General features: G+C 46.2%; 1 pseudogene; it reads left to right on the forward strand.

The window, feature by feature from the left end:
- Positions 1–11,621, forward strand: part of LOC123158309 (photosystem I P700 chlorophyll a apoprotein A2-like) — a 106,260-nt pseudogene extending 94,639 nt beyond the window's left edge.
- The last annotated feature ends 609 nt before the right edge of the window (positions 11,622–12,230 follow it).

Below are 12,230 nucleotides of genomic sequence, written 5' to 3' on the forward strand. Positions count from 1 at the left end.
GGTAACCCCTCCGGCACTCCGGTTTTATCCGAAACTTCTCCGGAACACTTCCGGTGTCCGAATATAGTCGTCCAATATATCAGTCTTTATGTCTCGACCATTTCGAGACTCCTCGTCATGTCCGTGATCATATCCGGGACTCCGAACAACCTTCGGTACATCAAAACATATAAACTCATAATATAACTGTCATCGTAACTTTAAGCGTGCGGACCCTACGGGTTTGAGAACTATGTAGACATACCGAGACACCTCTCCGCTCAATAACCAATAGTGGAACCTGGATGCTCATATTGGTTCCTACATATTCTACGAAGATCTTTATCGGTCAGACCGCATAACAACATACGTTGTTCCCTTTGTCATCGGTATGTTACTTGCCCGAGATTCGATCGTCGGTATCTCAATACCTAGTTCAATCTCGTTACCGGCAAGTCTCTTTACTCGTTTCGTAATACATCATCCCGCAACTAACTCATTAGTCACAATGCTTGCAAGGCTTATACTGATGTGCATTACTGAGTGGGCCCAGAGATACCTCTCCGACAATCGGAGTGACAAATCCTAATCTCGAAATACGCCAACCCAACAAGTACCTTTGGAGACACCTGTAGAGCACCTTTATAATCACCCATTTACGTTGTGATGTTTGGTAGCACACAAAGTGTTCCTCTGGTAAACGGGAGTTGCATAATCTCATAGTCATAGGAACATGTATAAGTCATGAAGAAAGCAATAGCAACATACTAAACGATCGGGTGCTAAGCTAACGGAATGGGTCAAGTCAATCACGTCATTCTCCTAATGAGGTGATCCCGTTAATCAAATGACAACTCATGTCTATGGCTAGGAAACATAACCATCTTTGATTAACGAGCTAGTCAAGTAGAGGCATACTAGTGACACACTGTTTGTCTATGTATTCACACATGTATTATGTTTCCGGTTAATAGAATTCTAGCATGAATAATAAACATTTATCATGATATAAGGAAATAAATAATACTTTATTATTGCCTCTAGGGCATATTTCCTTCATACGTCTCCAACGTATCTATAATTTATGAAGTATCCATGCTATTATATTATCCATCTTGGATGTTTTATGGGCTTTACTATGCACTTTTATATTACTTTTGGGACTAACCTATTGACCCAGAGCCCAGTGCCAGTTTCTGTTTTTCCCTTGTTTCAGTGTTTCACAGAAAAGGAATATCAAACGGAGTCCAAACGGAATGAAACCTTTGGAAAAGTTATTTTTGGAAAGAAAGCAATATGGGAGACTTGGAGTGCACGTCAGGGGATCAACGAGGAGAGCACGAGGCAGGGGGGCGCGCCTACCCCCCTGGGCACGCCCTCCACCCTCGTGGGCCCCTTGTGGCTCCCCTTACCGACTTCTTTCGCCTATATATTCCCATATACCCTAAAACCTTCGGGGAACATAATAGATCGGGAGTTCCGCCGCCGCAAGCCTCTGTAGCCACCAAAAACCAATCGGGACCCTGTTCCGGCACCCTGCCGGAGGGGGGAACCCTCACCGGTGGCCATCTTCATCATCCCGGCGCTCTCCATGACGAGGAGGGAGTAGTTCACCCTCGGGGCTGAGGGTATGTACCAGTAGCTATGTGTTTGATCTCTCTCTCTCTCTCTCGTGTTCTTGAGGTGATACGATCTTGTTGTATCGCGAGCTTTGCCATTATAGTTGGATCTGATGATGTTTCTCCCCCTCTACTCTCTTGTAATGGATTGAGTTTTCCCTTTGAAGTTATCTTATCGGATTGAGTCTTTAAGGATTTGAGAACACTTGATGTATGTCTTGCCGTGCTTATGTGTGGTGACAATGGGATATTCACGTGATCTACTTGATGTATTTTTTGGTGATCAACTTGCGGGTTCAGTGACCTTGTGAACTTATGCATAGGGGTTGGCACACGTTTTCATCTTGACTCTCCGGTAGAAACTTTGGGGCACTCTTTGAAGTACTTTGTGTTGGTTGAATAGATGAATCTGAGATTGTGTGATGCATATCGTATAATCATACCCACGGATACTTGAGGTGACATTGGAGTATCTAGGAGACATTAGGGTTTTGGTTGATTTGTGTCTTAAGGTGTTATTCTAGTACGAACTCTATGATAGATCGAACGGAAAGAATAGCTTCGTGTTATTTTACTACGGACTCATGAATAGATTGATCAGAAAGAATAACTTTGAGGTGGTTTTGTACCCTACAATAATCTCTTCGTTTGTTCTCCGCTCTTAGTGACTTTGGAGTGACTCTTTGTTGCATGTTGAGGGATAGTTATGTGATCCAATTATGTTATTATTGTTGAGAGAACTTGCACTAGTGAAAGTATGAACCATAGGCCTTGTTTCCTAGCACTGGAATACCGTTTTCGCTCACTTTTATCATTAGTTACCTTGCTGTTTTTATATTTTCAGATTACAAAAACCTATATCTACCATCCATATTGCACTTGTATCACCATCTCTTCGTCGAACTAGTGCACCTATACAATTTACCATTGTATTGGGTGTGTTGGGGACACAAGAGACTCTTTGTTATTTGGTTGTAGGGTTGTTTGAGAGAGACCATCTTCATCCTACGCCTCCCACGGATTGATAAACCTTAGGTCATCCAATTGAGGGAAATTTGCTACTGTCCTACAAACCTGTGCAGTTGGAGGCCCCAACAACATCTACAAGAAGAAGGTTGTGTAGTAGACATCAGATGTCATTCCAATGACCGTTTGCCACCTCCTTCTTGGACGGCCATGGCAATTTGACCGAGGTGTCATTCACAACGGGCGTACAAATCACTATAGCTTCAAGATGAAAGGAAAGGAGTATGTGCTACGACCTAGGTCTCCAAGCCAAGTTATCACCGACAAGCAATCCACCCATCGTGGAGAGAATAGTGAGAGTGCGAACCACCAAAAAGAGAGTGAGGGCCACAATCCAAAATTGAGTGCCTCCATGATGAGCGATAAGAAGAACTTAGTCCTATTTGCCACCAAACGTGATATGAGAGAAGTGTGTGAGAACCCATCAAGTGTTATGCACTATGTCCTCTTTTGCAAGGACGAGGCACCTAAAACTAACACCTCTGACAATCTACCTTTGGTGTTATCTTCTCTATTGCAGGAATTCCAAGATGTTTTCCCCGACGAGCTACCTCCGGGTCTACCTCCACTACGAGGCATTGAGCACCGCATCGACCTCATACCCGGAGCACCACTTCCAAACAGGTCTCCCTACCGAGTCAACCCCAAAGAAACCAAAGAAATACAAAGGCAAGTAAAACATCTCATTGACAATGGACATGTGCGTGAAAGTTTGAGACCTTGTGCCATACCGGTCATTCTTGTACCAAAAAGAGACGGTACCTTTCGCATGTGTTCCGATTGTAGACCTATCAATGCTATCACCGCTCGCTATAGGTACCCCATTCCACGCCTTGATGATATGCTCGATGAACTTAGCGGTGCCACTATTTTTTTCCAAAATTGATCTCAAAAGTGGTTACTATCAGATACGCATACAAGAGGGTGATGAATGGAAAACCGCTTTCAAAACAAAGTTTGGTTTGTATGAGTGGTTAGTCATGCCTATGGGTTTATCGGAAGCACCCGGTACTTTCATGCGTCTTATGCATTATGTGTTTCGCCCTTACATTGGTGAGTTTGTTGTGGTCTACTTCAATGATATCCTTGTTTTTAGCAAATCTCTCAAAGATCATGTCACCCACCTTCGCACCGTGTTACAAACTCTTCAAAAATAGCGTCTCTATGCTAATATGGACAAATGCCTTTTTGGTGTTGATAAGCTTGTTTTCTTGGGTTTTGTAGTATCTTCTAAGGGTGTTCATGTTGATGAACCTAAGATCAATCCTATTAAAACTTGGCCCCAACCTACCAATTTGCAACAAGTGCGTAGTTTCCTTGGTTTAGCCGGTTTCTACCGTAGATTTGTCAAGGATTTTAGCACTATTGCATCTCCTTTACATGCTTTAAGCAAGAAGAATGCACCCTTTGTTTGGGGACCATCGCAAGACAGCGCATTCAATGAGCTTAATAATTTGCTTACTCATGCTCCCGTGCTTGCATTACCCAACTTTGACAAACCTTTTGAAATTCATTGCGATGCTAGCGGTAATGGCATAGGAGGTGTGTCATCGCAAGAGAAGCGCCCCATAGCATACTTTAGTGAGAAACTCTCAAGAGCGCAACTCAATTACCCCATCTATGACAAAGAGCTATATGCTTTAGTGCGAGTTTTGCATGAATGGGAACATTACCTTCGCCCTCATGAATTTATCATCCATACCGATCATGAAACGCTTAAATACCTTAAGGGTCAAACTAAGTTGGACAAGCGTCATGCTAAGTGGAGTGAGTTCATTGAGTCATTTCCTTATGTCATCAAGTATATTAAAGGTAAGGAAAATGTTGTGGCGGATGCACTTTCACGTATATGCATGCTTGTTACTAAACTTAAATTGAATGTCATTGGCTTTGATCACATAAAAGACTTGTATGCGAATGATCCTACTTTTGCTATTCCTTATGCCAAGTGTTTGACGCATACATCTTGGGAACGCTATTACATCAAAGATGACTATCTTATGAGAGCTAACAAACTTTGCATCCCCGAGTCTTCTCTTCATTTGTTGCTTTTGCAAGAATCTCATGGAGGAGGACTAATGGGACACTTTGGACGCGACAAGACATTTGCTACGCTCTCGAAGAACTATTTTTGGCCCAAGATGTTTCACGACGTCAACTGCTTCACCAACCGATGCTCCACATGTCGCAAAGCTAAGTATAAAGCTCAATCTCATGGACTCTATATGCCGCTTCCAATTCCGTACCAAATATGGGAAGATATTAGCATGGTTTTTGTCCTTGGTTTGCCTAGAACTAGAAATGGCAAGGATTCTGTGTTTGTTGTTGTGGACCGATTCTCTAAAATGGCACCTTTCATAACATGCAACAAGATAGACGATGCTTCACATGTTGCAAATTTATTTTGTAGGGAAATCTTGCGCCTACATGGAGTGCCAAAGACGATTGTCTCGGACCGCGATGTCAAGTTCTTGAGTTACTTTTGGAACACCTTATGCGCCAAGCTCGGAATCAAGCTACTATTCTCCACGGCATACCATCCACAAACCGACGGCCAAACGGAGGTGACGAACTGCACGCTCTCCACTCTACTATGCGTGTTGATAAAGAAGAACATCAAGGAGTGGGAGGAGTGCCTACCTATCGCCGAGTACGCCTACAACCGTGCAAGACATAAGACTACCGACAAGTCCCCCTTCGAGGTCGTTTATGGCTTCAACCCATTGTCACCATTGGACATTCTTCCTCTACCACTACAAGAGCGCACAAATATGGACGCGAGTGCCCGAGTCAACTACCTCAAGAAGATGCATGAAGATACAAGGCACACCATCGAGCGCCAAGTACAACGACTCGCGACCAACCTCAACGTCAACAAGAAACCCATGATATTAACCATTGGCAATCTTGTGTGGCTACACCTTCGCAAGGACCGCTTCCCCAATAAACGCAAGTCCAAATTCCTACCACGAGCCGATGGACCCTTCAAGGTGCTTGCACGCTACAACAACAACACATACAAGATCGACATCCCACGCGACAAGTACTTCCTGAGCAACATCTTCAACGTGAAAGATCTCTCCCCATACCATGGTGATGAAGATTTCAATCTGAGGTCGGATCTTTCCCAAGGGAGGGGAGATGATGAGGAGCATCCTACGTTCATCCCCATGGACCTACCATCGTCTCATCAAGAGCCAAGAGGACCTATGACACGAGCACGAGCTAGAGCTCTCGAGAACGAGGTGACTTCCTTCCTTAGTGATATCACATATGATCCACTCGAGACATGGCTACTACCTAAGTCCGAGACATTGTGCATGATTAGGTGATGAGGACATCACTAACAAAGTTACACCCACAACCCCTACTGATACATATACAAGACCAATTACTAGAGCTCGCGCACGCCAATTAATTACCAGGTACTTTCGTTTCTTGGTAATGATTTTAATGTTCATGAGAATATGATGCTACCTAAATTGGATACATTTGTCTTGCTTACAAATGAAGGGCCTAGTTTGGGCAATAAGGATGATCATTGGAGCAAGATCAAGCATGGAGATGATGGCATGCGCAAGGGGAACAACAACGGGGTTACAAGTGATGATTTCAGGACTTTGAAGCCACCATAATGAGTGCGTGAAGCCTTGGACGAAATATACAAGATGCCACTTCATAAATTTCGTCCAGAGGCTATTATAGGTGATGTGTCACCTTATTATTGGGCCAGGCCCATGTAATTTCAAAATACTTGAGTATAGGCTGTTTTTAGAGTCCGTATGTGTGGGGAAACAAGAGTTAGGGTTGGTTTCGGACCCCTCCTCCAAGGGCCACGAAATTCCCCCCCTCTTCCTCCATATACACAGCCCTTAGGGCGTCGTTTAGGCTTTGGGTTTTGTTTAAACTAAAAGTTCGCCATAGCTGCAAGTTCGCGTACTTCGTTTGTGTTCAACGACCAAACAAAGGCGTTACAAAACCCCACCTTCATTAATAAAGCTTTCCTCTTATATTCGCAATAGCCAGATTGCAATGTCAGTTTCTTGCTTGTTCTTCGTTTGCTCGCAAGAAACAGACCCTCGTGGTCAGGTTGATCGTGCTCCAGCGTGGTCAATAACCCCTCGGAAGTTGGTTTAGCGATTGCTAAGGCGCGATGTCTCGCACGTTCGTAGTCGGATCGTCAAGGTCGACTCCCACAGAAAACGATAGTCACCATCTCATCGAAACATCGGGACACCTTCGCCTCTATCATTAGGTGTCAAGAGGACCCCCCCTGAAGATGCTCGTGAAGACGGACAAGTCGCCAAGTCCACGGATGAAGAGCAACGCCGGAAGGAGAAGAAGGCAGCTCCAGGACCCGGACATCCGGCCGCTGGAGGCATCCACTACAGCAGCATCCCAGCCACCAAGCACCTACAGGCCCCGGACATCCGGCCCAGCCCGGAAATCCGGCCAGAAGCCTGGAAATTTGGCACCCTTTATCCAGAGAGCACCGAGGCCGACCCCGCCAGCCCGGACATCCAGACCCCCAGCCCGGACATCCGGCCCGTCCCGAGCCGCCGGATATCCGACCCCAATGCCCGGACATCCGGACAAGCTCCGTCCAGAGAATAGAAGAGAAGCTCCCATCAGCCCGGACATCCGGCCCCAGCCCCGGACATCCGGCTCCTCACAAAGGCCCGGACATCCGACCCGACTCCCAGACATCCGGCCCCATCTGTCTGCGCACAGTAAAGGACCGAGGCCCATGTACCCCTTCGCCCACCTAGACTATATATACTCCTCGTCCTCCCTCTTTCTAGGGTTAGCATTGGTTTAGCTCATATGTGAGATAGAGCTTTGCTCATCCATGCGGACCTACTCCTTGAGAGAGACCGCGGCCCCTCTACGGAGAAGATCCCCCTTGGATTCAAGACCCCCTCTTGGGTGGCCCCATCAAGACCTCCTATAGGTGAAGAACCGGTTACCTTTGTATCGTCCTTTGTTGATCGTGGATCTTGTATCTCCTCTTGTGTTCGGAGGATCTAGCATATGTGTGACTATATCTTGTTGGTTTGAGTGATTCTCTTGTGTTTACCCTCGTGTTTCCCCTCGTGTTCTTCGTGTTCTTAGTTGGGATCCGCTCCTTTCGTGAAAGATCGGCCGTATAGGGTTCCACCCTACATCACCAGCATTTTCAGCACCTGCGCACTTATTAGGCCCTACCTCGACGACGCTCTGTAGCGCGTTCGGGGCAGGCCCAGGGGCTTCTGTCAGTGCAACAAACCCTGGGTCTGTTTCCCAGACTGTGCACAGGCACGGGAACAAGATCAAAGCACGAACCCAAGCCAGAATCCAAGAAACCAAGATCTCCAAAGGACCAACATGCAGGTCAGAGGGACCAAGATCAAGCTAGGGAGGCAAGATACCATCACGAGAAGGGCCTCCTTTGCCGGGCAGGCGAGCTCGGCAAAGGGCGAGGCCACCCATAGAAGAAGGCGCCCAAGACGTCCCGATAGGGCCTGCCGGGACACGCGAAGGCAAAGCCACCTCACCAACTACTCTGCCACGACTCACGTCTTCAATAAGTGCGGTGTCAAGCCGTGAAGTGGCTAAGTGGCATCCATTCACCACATGGCAGCCTCTCCCTACAAGAAATACCCGTAGATGACACCCGTCCTGCGATGTGTCAAGCGAGCAGGCGTGGAGCTGGCAAGATAGCCCGGCAAGCCTTGTCGGGCAACCAACGATGTGACGTTGAGCGGTGCATTTAATGCGCCCTGTCAGCCCGCAGAGTTAGGTATGATAGCACTGTTTGCTATCTTATCAGTGCATAATGATTACTTTACCATTGTGGTAACCCCTTGATCTATAAAAGGAGGCCCATGGCAACCGTAGACAGGGTTAGAAGGTTGGATAACTCACACCCATACGCGCGTAGCCACTGCTGCCCCGAGGCAACCCTTGCTAGGCAAGTGTATTACGCTCTTCCACCACCTTTCCACCATAAATCCACCAAAGCAGAAGTAGGGTTTTACGCCTCGTGGCGGCCCGAACCTGGGTAAAAATGCCTACGTGATCTCTGCCATGCTGCCACACGCTCGTCTGCTCTTTGTGCAACGCGACGCCCCCTGCAGAACCAGCAACTTCTGGTCCCATAGTGGCCGTGGTTTCCCGGGACAGCGAAACTCAAAAACAAGGAAAAAAATAGAAACTGGCACTGGGCTCTAGGTTAATAGGTTAGTCCCAAAAATCATATAAAATAGCATATACATGCATATAAAACATCCAAGATAGATAATATAATAGCATGGAACAACAAAAAATTATAGATACATTGGAGACGTATCAATTTTTACTGTGCAAAACAAGTAATCTGGGAGAAAACGGAGTCCGGAGGGCACACAAGGTGGCCACAAACTCGGGAGGCGTGCCCAGGGGGGTAGGGCGCGCCCCCAGGTGTCGTGGTTTTGTCATGGAAGATGCCCTTGTGAAAGGACTTAGGTGTGGAGCCATCGCAACGTACGTTAGCTTAAAGGGGTTGAGCAGGACGAGAGACACGAGTTTACCCAGGTTTGGCCTCACCAACGAGGTAAAAGCCCACGTCCTGCTTTGTGTTGTATTGATGGAGTATCGATTAAAAGGGAGCGGGATCGCTTAACCTAGCTCTCGATTGATTGTAACTTGAGTTAACCCACCCCAGGGTCTCGCCTTCATATACACAAGTCGAGGCCCTGGGCTTACAAGAGTCTGGGTCGGGTCATAATACATGACCGTCCCTGGTTCTAAGTCACCTTGCCTTACTAGGCAAGTCATCGTTGGGTGGCTTACAACGCTGGGTCTCACACCATCTTCTGGGCTTGGGCCTCCGGCTCTTCACCGTGTAAGTCGCCCTCCGGGTTATATATCTGGTTTCTTGGGCCTACTTAGGCCTTATCTCTGAGTCACCAATAGTGTAAACCGCCCCCTCCAGGGTAGGTCACACCGTGGGGTTATATCCCCAACATTAGGCCCTAGATTGATTTGAACTTGTTCATGTCAATCTTCACTGTTTCTAGTTGGCGAGTCTTCTTTGATTCCTTCCAATGCTTAACCTTGAACGGATCCTTGTAACCCGCCATGACGTCATTTGAAATAAATCCAGAAAAAACTTATGACATCACTATGGATCTTTTTGCATTAACTAGCTATCCAAGAATCGAGGCGCCTCCTCCGTCAAGATAATCATGACGCCTCCTCGATTTTCGTGCATGCCATTTCCCTGTTTCACCAACTTTTCCTCATAAATAGGCACAGGTGGTATTCTTTTTCACTTTTACCCCTGTCGCCCCCTCTTCTACTTCTTCCTTGCATCGTCCATCGTCGCTGGAGCTCCGCCGCCGCCGCTGAACTGCACCCGACCATTCCATGCAGGCCGCTGCATCATCCTGTTCGGACTAGAAAACTGCGGCACCCATCTGCTCTTCACCTGAATCATCAGGTAACGTCCTTCTTCTTTCTCAGATCCACATTAGGACATGTCAGTTCTTGATAGTTCGTCGGCGTTCGTCCATATTCATCCATGCCCTGCCTAGAAGTCACACCTTAATCCAAAAACAAGTCAGAAGTAGTGTGGTAGCACTTTTAGCCTTATCTCATATCTTGAATAGATCCCTTCTTCCCGTGAATCAATACCAAACGCACTACTTCTTCTGCGGCCATGTTCTAGGTTTTACAATTATGCCCCTTTTTCCGAACTGTCGTAGATCTGTAATTTCAGCTGCAATCTGCAAAACTTGTTTGTCCAGTACTTAGCAAAATTTCAACAAACTTGGATCTTTAGGTAATTGACGCGCCCTTCATTGTTCGGGCGACTTAATAATGGTTTTGTAACCCAACAAGAATTTCAAAGATACTTTTTCACTTAACCCGCCGACATGCTGCCAGCTCATACCTTCATAACTTAACCCGCCATCCTCTCATATCCTGATAATTACTCCACTCCATGGCTAGGGCCGCTCATAATTCCTTTAATGGTGCATCATAATATGTAGTCTTTAAACTATAGCTTTCTCATCATCGCTGAATCGTCGTATAATCATTTAGGCAGCTTACCATTGTATTTTTCACTCGCCACATCCTTACACCTTACTCTTCGGTCACAGCCTGTTATTCCGGCTCATCATGACTAAAGCACCCACCTGTTGTGACTGGATTGCCTCCAAAGTCAGAGAGGACACACTCATCGATTAAGTGACCATGGGGGTTTTATCTGGCAAAGAGGTCATCCACTGGCGGGTTCCAGGCTCCAAATTTCCCCCTCAGCCCCAAGAGGGTGAAGTTGTGGTTTTCACAGACCACCTACTCCGTGGCATCAATCCAAAATCCTGAAGACCTTGCCAATGATCCGGCACCACAAACTAACGCTGTCGTCTATGAGCCAATGAATACTGAGATTAACCAAGGGCCGGCTTAACTTTGATAAGATGAGTCGGGTCTTTAATGACTTTACAGAACCAAAATATGTAGCCCCCAAGGGTCGGCTTAACTTTGATAAGATGAGCCGGTATTAATGACTGTAGAACCAAATTTGTAGCCCCTAAGGACCGGCTTAACTTTGATAAGATGAGTCGGGTCTTAATGACTATAGAACCAAATATGTATCCCCCAAGGGCCGACTTAACTTTGATAAGATGAGCCGGGTCCTAATAGAGATCGAAATGACCTACATTAGCCCCCAAGTGCCAAGTATACTGCCTGCAATGTGCTTGGTACTTGATTAACTGTATCACAAAAACATGCTCCTTGTGTTATAACCATTGCCTCAATATTGTATTTCGGGCAGCCTTGAATGTGAAAGAGTCGCAGCTTAGCGACTTAAAGAAGAATATAGAACTACAGCAAGCAGAAACTTACAAGGCCGAGTCAAAGCTGAAAACTTCATTGGAAGAAATTGAAAAAATCAAGGCGGGTTTTGATGCTGAAAGCCGCCTGGGAAACCAACAAGGCTGCACTGCAAAAAAGAGCAGAAGATGTTGAGGCTGAGCTTAAACCGGTAACCGAAGAATTAGCCAGCTTGAAGCAACATATCTCTCAAATGTCAGTCGCCATCTTTGCTAAGATTAATATACAACTCCTCATCTATTTAGATATTTCTTTAACCCGCCTGGCGATTCATAATATATAATCTTCAACCCGCCTAGCGACTCTCGTGCAAAAAATTGAACATGCCCCAGAAGCGCCAGTCTTGGTCAGAACATGCTGCTCAAATTGAAGGCGTCTTATTCATTGACTGAAAATTATATACTGGAACACTACACAGCCTTGTAGCTTTGTCAAGTGGGAAAAAACCTCCAACTCTTATCAAGACTGTCCTAGATCATCTCTCATCGAGGCCGGCTCAAATTGAGGAAGTTAAATTATCAGCCGCCCATGCCGGAGCCATTGTTGCTCTGAGCCGGGCCAAAGCTTGGCAATTAGAGCTTGACCCGGAAGAGATTGCTATCGAATGCCCAGAGTTCAAAGATGACGGGTCAATCTTTGAAGAAGAAGACTTCAACAAATGCGTTAGAGAGATGCAGCCCTTGGCATGCCAACTTACAAAAGAGTTGGATCAGAACAAGTACCAGCCGTCTTATGGCGATAAAA

The sequence above is a fragment of the Triticum aestivum genome, chromosome 1D, assembly GCF_018294505.1.
Source record: "Triticum aestivum cultivar Chinese Spring chromosome 1D, IWGSC CS RefSeq v2.1, whole genome shotgun sequence".
Taxonomy (NCBI): Eukaryota; Viridiplantae; Streptophyta; class Magnoliopsida; order Poales; family Poaceae; genus Triticum; species Triticum aestivum.